The 7,908-nt window shown below is 40.2% G+C and overlaps 1 pseudogene; it reads right to left on the bottom strand.

The window, feature by feature from the left end:
* Window positions 1-1,854: 1,854 nt before the first annotated feature.
* LOC102544980 (small ribosomal subunit protein uS19 pseudogene) lies at window positions 1,855-6,954 on the bottom strand (annotated as a pseudogene).
* Window positions 6,955-7,908: the final 954 nt, after the last annotated feature.

Genomic DNA, 7,908 nt, shown 5'->3' with positions numbered 1-7,908 from the left:
CGATGCTAACATGACTTCAAGTTTGAGAACCGCTGAGAGAAGTCTTCACAGGTCATATGAAGACTTCAGATTTTATTCTAAATATAATACCATGTACTAGGTGCCCCTGCTTTTCAAAATAATTTGTGACTGGATACAAAGGTGTTTTAAGGCAGATCACTGATGAAATCCTGACAACTGGACCACATGACTTTATCTGGAAAGGTGAATGAATAATCCCTACGAGGCAGACACTGTCCTCATTATCTCTTTTATTACGCATAAGGGAGACTCAGAAAGGTTAACAGACAACTCTTTAATTCCTGTAGAGAAATATATTAAAAGGTACACAAATTGGTTAATTTTGAAATTTACTCCTGGCTTGACAGTTTTCTCCCACTTTCTATTAACTTGGTCTGTTCCATTATGGGTTACGTGGCAGAAACTAATTACTTGAAGCCTGCAATTTGAACTGACAGGTAATTGAAACTCAGGTTCCGCAGGAATAGCTGTGTAATGCATAATACATTATTAAACACGAATTATTTAAAGCACAAGTGAAGTGAGTTGAAGTCAGCTCCAGCAGTTGGTGGTTCATAATAAAATTGAAACTACAGGTAATTAATATAGGTCCAAAAAAGCTCATTTCCAGTTGGCCTGCAAAATTATTTTTTGTCATTTGGCATTAATTATGACATGCTAATATGTCTAATTTTATTTGGCCCATCTACATTCACCTCATGTCCTCAGAATGAAAAGCAGAAGAAAGCTCTAAATCAAGAAAGAAAGAAAATGATGTATCCCACAGTTCTATTAATATTTAACCTTCTTTACTGAATTAATTCTCTGGGGTTGCCAACACAAACCTCAGTGGAAATGGTGAATCTTTTAAAAGAATACGAAATCGGATTTTAGTTTCAAATGGCATGGTATTATCTTTTAAAATTTGATTGCTTAATTTTTTTTCCAAGTGGAAAAAAGTCTCCCTAAAACAATGGGATGTGTATCACCAGTAGTTTACATATGTACATACCAGAGTAAATATGATAAATGTGTAACATATAAATAATATACAATATATAATAAATATCTACATATAATATAAATTATCTATCTCTATTTGTATCTATGTAATTTCCTTCCTGGTCTTTGCTTCTGAAATTGTCCACCTGAAGCCTGGGATCCTGTAGTAGCATCACTTATAACAATGCTTGTAAAGAGTAGAAAAAAAACTTAGATTTCAAAAAGTATAGTTGAAGTAGTAACTGTTTGTGAATGCACCACTGTGAGTTGCAGAGAGGACTCCAGAACTGTGCAGTGTGCATTTCTCCAGTACTAATACGCCAAGGTGCCATGAAAATAACAGCTTTCAATTCCTCTGCCACCTATCTGCAACTCGGCGCATTGGCAGGAAAATCCACTTCTAGCCCATTAACATCCTTGTGAGGGCTTTAGAACCCTAAAGGCCGGTACTTGGTTTCCTATGAGAGCAACAGTCTATAAGACTAGTTCTGTTTGTAATGAAAACAAACTTACCATAGGTGTACACGCTTTAGCTTCCGCATCTTGAAAAAGAGGATATTTATAGTGCTTCCCTCATTCGGTTGTTATGTTATTAAATGAGCCATTGCAAGAAAGTACTTAGAACGGTATCTGCAGTGTAGCACGTATTTTGGTGTAAACGTGAACATCTATTTTGAGTTCACTTACTTCTCCCCACATCTAGAGCTGCGGCTCCGGTCCGCCATCATTTCTGGCCCTGTTCCTAAAACCGCCTTTTGTTCGGTCTCTGTGTACCCTCTCTTAACCCAATACAATCCATTCTTCACACAGAAGTCAGGGTGAATTTTTTTTTTTTTTAAGGTAAGTCCATCTTTATTGACCAGCAGACGACTCGAGGGGGATGAAGCGTGAGGAGTGTGAGGCCCCGATGGCAGGCTGGGGTGTTTCACGGGCTTGTAAGTGATTGAGAACTTGCCTTGGTACTGGCCCATCATCTCAGGCTTCATTTTCACCTGGTTGAAGGGCCATTGTAGACGCCCACCACGCTGCTCACCGTCTCCTGGAGATGACCGTCTCGCGCAGGCGCGGTTTCACCACCACGTGCTTCTCCGTGGGCGGTGCCGCTGACCAGGCCTCGCGCAGGCGCTTCAGCAGCGACGGCAGCTTCCTCTGCAGCGACGGCAGCTTCCTCTGCGGCGACGGCAGCTTCCGCCGCGGCGACGGCAGCTTCCTCCGCAGCGCGTGGTCTAGCCGCGGCCGCTGCCGTCGCCGCATCCTCTGCTCCAAGGACACGTGCTCACCTGGTCGAGGTCCACGCCGCGGTAGGTGAACTTCCGGGCAGTTCGCTTCTTCTTTTGTTCCACTTCTGCCGTCTTGTCGGTGCTTCGAAAGGCCAGGGTGGGTTATTTTTTTATGGTAATTTAGTCATATCATTCACCTGACCAGAACTTGGCAAGATTTTAAGTGAATTCATTAAGAATGAAATAATGAGCTTTTTCCATGGGCCTGGAGGCTCTCCATGCTCTGGCCCTTCCCTGCCGTCCTAGACTCATTTTCTACCTGGTTCCCTTCCTTCGCTATGTTTTCTGGCTCATCTGCATTTTTCAAATGGCCTTTATATGCCATGTTTTCTCTCTTCTGGAATGTTCTTTCTCTAGCTCTCCACACTGCCCTTTTCAGGTGTGTGTTCAAATGTCCTCTTAAAAGTGACTTTCCTTATTATCTCGTCTAAACAGGCACATACTTTTCTCCTCAGTCTCTGTGAAACATTTACTGTTTTTTCACTTCAGACTCTAAATCAGGTGAAATTTTATTACTTATTTCGTTGTTTGCTAGTTTCTTGTTTGTCTCCTTTGCTAGCTATCGGTGTTTATTATTACTGTACATACCACAGGCAATACCTATTCGTTGAATAAGTGGATACTTTTATATATTTTGAAAAATGGAAGTAGAATGATTGAAGATACTTGCTTGGAGGTTGTGAATTATTTCCATTTGTCAGGGATTCAGATAGAAAGGCTTTTTTTTTTTTTTAGTTGCCTCACTTGTTTCTCCTCTCTCAGTAACTGCTGTCTAGTGCTGCCTGTTGTTCAATATCAGAAAACTACTGTTTTATATAGCTTATCTGTTGTTGTTGTGGGTTTTTTTTTGATTGTTTAAAACAGAAAAGTAAATCTGGTCCGTATTTCTCTATCTTGATAGGAACTGAACAATTGCACGTATATTATTTTTTATGGCTCCAAATGATTGCTAGTACTTTGTATGGACTTTTACAGATGAGAGCATCTTACATAAAGGCAATTCATGGAGATTATAGTGTCCTTTCTCTGTCTCCAAGTTAATACCTAAGTTAATGTGCTGCCATCTTGGGACACTATGTGTGATAATGGAAATTCTATGAATGCAAACTTAGAAGGTCTTAATAGTGTTTCTTCAGCTTTTTCCCTAGGCTTATCTCTGTTATGTCATATCTGGTTGGTTGAAGAACCAGGGCAGAGACCCAGGAGAGACCCTGAGAGACCCACAGTCTAAGCTGACAAAGTGCTTTGAGCAATTCTTGCTTATTTTTCTGTAAACCAGATAGATTGTTTCAAACCTGAATGCTAGAAAAGAGAACCCATGAAGTTAATATCTGCAAGAATTTAATTGTTCTAAGAGTCAACACAAGATTTTTATTATAAGAATAATTCCCTCCTCCCCATCCTGTAGATATATTTAAATAATAAAATCAAATAGATGTGGAAATTTATTCAATAGATCTACACTTGGAAATTTGGAATATGGTTCAAAACAATAAGAAATATTTTTTATAGAAAATTAGGTTTCTATTACATTGATTTCTAGGCAGAATATTTCAGCGTAAATATCCTGGGATTGCCTTTCTACAAACTGAAAAGTGGATAAATATGAAATAATCTACTAGCACTTACACATTCTCTTTTCTTTTTGAACGAAGCAAATTTTCTCCCTCAGTTAAAAGTCTGGGAATGGGTGGCGTTATTACAACATAGAAGATTATGAGTTATTTAATCCTTTGTGTAATGAAAGGGAAACACATAAAGAACTTTGAAAAGACTTTGCTATTGGTGATTGTTCTGATGTGTGGTGCCAGTTTCTGCGTTCAGACCTGGTTTAATGCCAAGAAGTTGTATATGGATACTCTTAATGTATTCTTATTATACTTATGGAAATAAGGCATGAAAAACATAATGATAACCCTGGAAGGAGGAGGGAAAAAAACTCTAATTTAGACTGAACAACCAGTTCTAATACAAGTGAGGATATCAACTAGTGAATTTGTTATAGCATAACTTGAGTTTATATGTAAATATAGTGTTGAAAGTTATTGTTCCACACTAGTAGGTTAACCCTAATTGCTGGACATCAATGTCTAGTTTTTAGGTGCTAACTTGGATTAAAAGCAAAGTATTTCAATTAATGAGTTGTTTAGTAAGTAGACTTGAGTTGTGAATTCTCATTCAACAGAAGTCCCTGGGCCTTCTATTTGCTATTCTTTAGGTAGGAAAGAGTGGGCCAATCATGGCAAGGTAGGGAAGGGAAGATGATTTTCTCAGTCATACTTATGGACTGGTCCCCAAATAATAGATCCAAATTGCCCTAAAATATTTCTGTGACACTAAAACAGAATGTGAATTGCATGCATTTATTTAAGAAATGTACAAATATTATGATATGCAGGAGCTAGGTTTCAGTCACTTTTCTAGATATTTTGGAAACATCAGTGAGCAACAGCAAAACATCATAATTCCTACCCCCTCATAAGAGCTTAGATTCAATTAGGGGGTAGACATACAATAAAAATAAATGTAAAAACTGAATATATTACAAAGTAGAGAAGGTGACAACAACTTTGGGGAAAATAATAGGGAGTGGAGTCAGGGCAAGCAAGCTGAATGCATTGTCAGTGACGTCTGAGTAGGTCTCATGCAAAAAGTAGTATTTGGTCAAAAACTTGAAGGAGATGAGGTTTTTAGCTAAAATGACTTCAGAAGAAATACTGTTCTAAGCTGAGTGGTCAGTGCAACGGCTCTAAGATGGAAGGTTCCTGGAAGTCAGTAAGAAACAGCAAGGAGGCGGTGTTCACAGAGTAGAATGAGCAAGGGGGAGGAAAATTGGGAGCTAGATCAGAGAGAGAATCGGGAGCTAGACCTTTGGGTTTTACTCTGAGGAACACGGAATTCCATGGTGTGACCCCAGTTCTTAAACCATTCTATCGCAGGAGACCCTTTTCTACAGGTCTAAAATTAATCATGCCTATCAGTCATTATGGCTGAAGCTGTACTATTTCTGATTCCAAACACCAGCCACTGTCTTCCCTCCCAGAGCATCAGCACTGTCACTTATTTTACGTGAAGGAGTGGCAACTTAACTGCACTTTACAAGTTGATGAAGAAATTAATTGCAGTGAGAGCTTCAGACATTGCCATAGTCAGATTCCTTTTTGCTATGAGCTAGGACTGGGTCAGCAAACATTTTTCTATAAAGGGGCAAAGAGTAAATACTTTTGATTTTGCTGGCCATGTGGTATCTTTTGCAATACTCAGCTCTGCCGTAGTGGTGACAAAGCAGCAATAGATAATGTAGAAACTGATTTACAAAATCAAGTGGAGGGCTAGATTTGGGCCCCAGGCTCTCGTTTGCTTACCCTTAGGATAGAACACAGAGAATATATTAGTTTTGGAGCGAACGCCATTAAGTGAGGAGTGATGCAGCATGGAGCAGGAGAAATAGCAGTCATTAAACCCTGGAATCAGACAGACCTGTCCTTCAAGCTCAACTCTGCTTACCCAGAGCACATAGAAGGTGTTGTGGGGTGAATGTTTGTGTCCCCCTCCCACACCCTGTACAAAAAGTTCGCATTTTATAGCCCCATCTCCCAATGTGATGGTATCTGGAGGTGGGCCCTTTTGGAGATTACTAGGTTAAGATGAGGTCATGAGGGTGGGGCCCCATGATGGGTTAAGACATCCTTAGAAGAAGAGGAAGAAAGACCAGAACTTGCTTTTTTTCTCTCCACTTTGTGAGGGTGTGGCAAGAAGGGAGACATCTGCAAGCCAGGAAAAGGATCCTTAGTGGGAACTCGATCGGATCTGCAGGCACCTTGAGCCTGGACTTCCCAGCCTCCAGAACTGTAAGAAATACACGTCTGCTGGTTAAGCCACCCAGGCTGTGGTATTTTATTATAGCAGCCCGAGATGACTAAGATGGCAGGTGTTCAAAAATACAAGAGAATGTCTACCAGAGACCAGACTTTGAGGAAACATCACTTCAGGATATAATAATGGCTTCAGAAACAAGAGAGAAATGTTGTAGAATAGACCAGTCTCTCTCTAAATACTGCTTCTGTCCCAGTGTCTCACTCCTCTCCTTCCAGTATTCCAATTTTACAGATTTATATATTTGATCATGCTTTATCTGTCTCTTACTTTCTGTTTTGTTTCTTTTATATTTTTACTATGTTCTTCTCTTGCATATTCTTATTCACCTGTCTTGTAGTTCACCAATCCTATCTTATACTGTGTCTAGTCTGCTGTAAAACCTACCCAGTGATTTGTTAATCTAAAATATTGTATTTTTCCATTCTAAAATGTCCATTTGACTTAATTTATCATTTTTTTGCTTAATGCTCATTTTTTCTACTGTTTGATCAACTTTTTCTTTAATATCTGAATCATCTGCACATCTTCTGTTTTTCCCTCTCCTTTTAGTTTATAGCAAACCTAGTATGTCCTACGTATTAGCACGCCTCATCAGTTTGGATATTGTGGATAAGCAATAGCTTCTGTAGGGCTTAACCTCTAACCTCTGTTTGCTCAGTACTGCATGCTGCCGAAATCTGTGATCAGCTTTTTGGCTTTCCAGCTGCTGCTCTCCTGTGGGTTTGTAGAGTTCCACTTGACCCATATGCAGCTTAGGCATCATCCACCAATGTGTAGGGATTCGGTACAGCATTTTGGGGGCTCCTTTCCTGATTTTTCTCTCACTCTCCAGAAATCTGCTTCTGCAGTATCATGCCCTTACAAGACAGCCTTTTTCTACTTAGGCCCTATTTCCCATGCTTGAATGTGGAAAACTAGCTTAAGAAAAATCCAAGGGGCCATGGAGCTCATCTTCTGTACCTCCTTCTCTCAAGGATGACAGCACCTGTATTGCTGGCTCTCCAGTGTCAAGCAGTTGTTGGGTATGTTTTATCCAGTTCTTCTAACAGTCTCAGCCATAGCATTAATCCAGGACAAGACACTTTGCCAGGTCCAGAACTGGCTCCCCTTTATGCTTCACCTTACTGTAATGTAATTTCCATCCCACTACTCCGCTGACACTGCTCTTGCTACACTCACCAGTGACTTCCATGGTACTCCTCCAGTAGATTCTTTTCAGCCCTCATCCTACTCTGTCTCTTAGTAACATTTGACCCAGTTGACCATCTTGGGTTTTCATTCCACACACTCTTGGCATTCCTTCTACCTCTGTGGCCATTTTTTCTCAGTCTTCTTCATTGACTTAATTCTCCTTTACTCAACTCTTCATGTTGGATGGAGTGTTTCAGGCCCTCTGATGAGAGGAGTCTCAGGGACTCCTTTCTCCTCAGTCAACACTCCCTGTGTAAGGGAGCTCATTCATATCTGAGGATTGCCACACTGTGCTGGAAACTCTAAAATTTGTATTTCCAGCCCAGGCCCTACTTGTAAGCTTCACAACTTAGATCTAATGGCCTCCTTGAGAGCTCCACTTGGATGCCTCACAAGGATTTCTAAATATAGCATGTCTAAAACTGAACTATTTTTGTGCTGTATGCTGACCTCCCTCTTGTTCCCAAGTTCTCAAACTTTTGATCAAACTTTCAGCTTGATGAGATTCCATCCCTTTGCTGATGCCCTTACTTTGCTTTGTCCTGGGCCAAGTACA

The sequence above is a fragment of the Vicugna pacos genome, chromosome 3 (assembly GCF_048564905.1).
Source record: "Vicugna pacos chromosome 3, VicPac4, whole genome shotgun sequence".
Taxonomy (NCBI): Eukaryota; Metazoa; Chordata; class Mammalia; order Artiodactyla; family Camelidae; genus Vicugna; species Vicugna pacos.
This window is presented reverse-complemented; position numbering and strand designations above follow the sequence as displayed.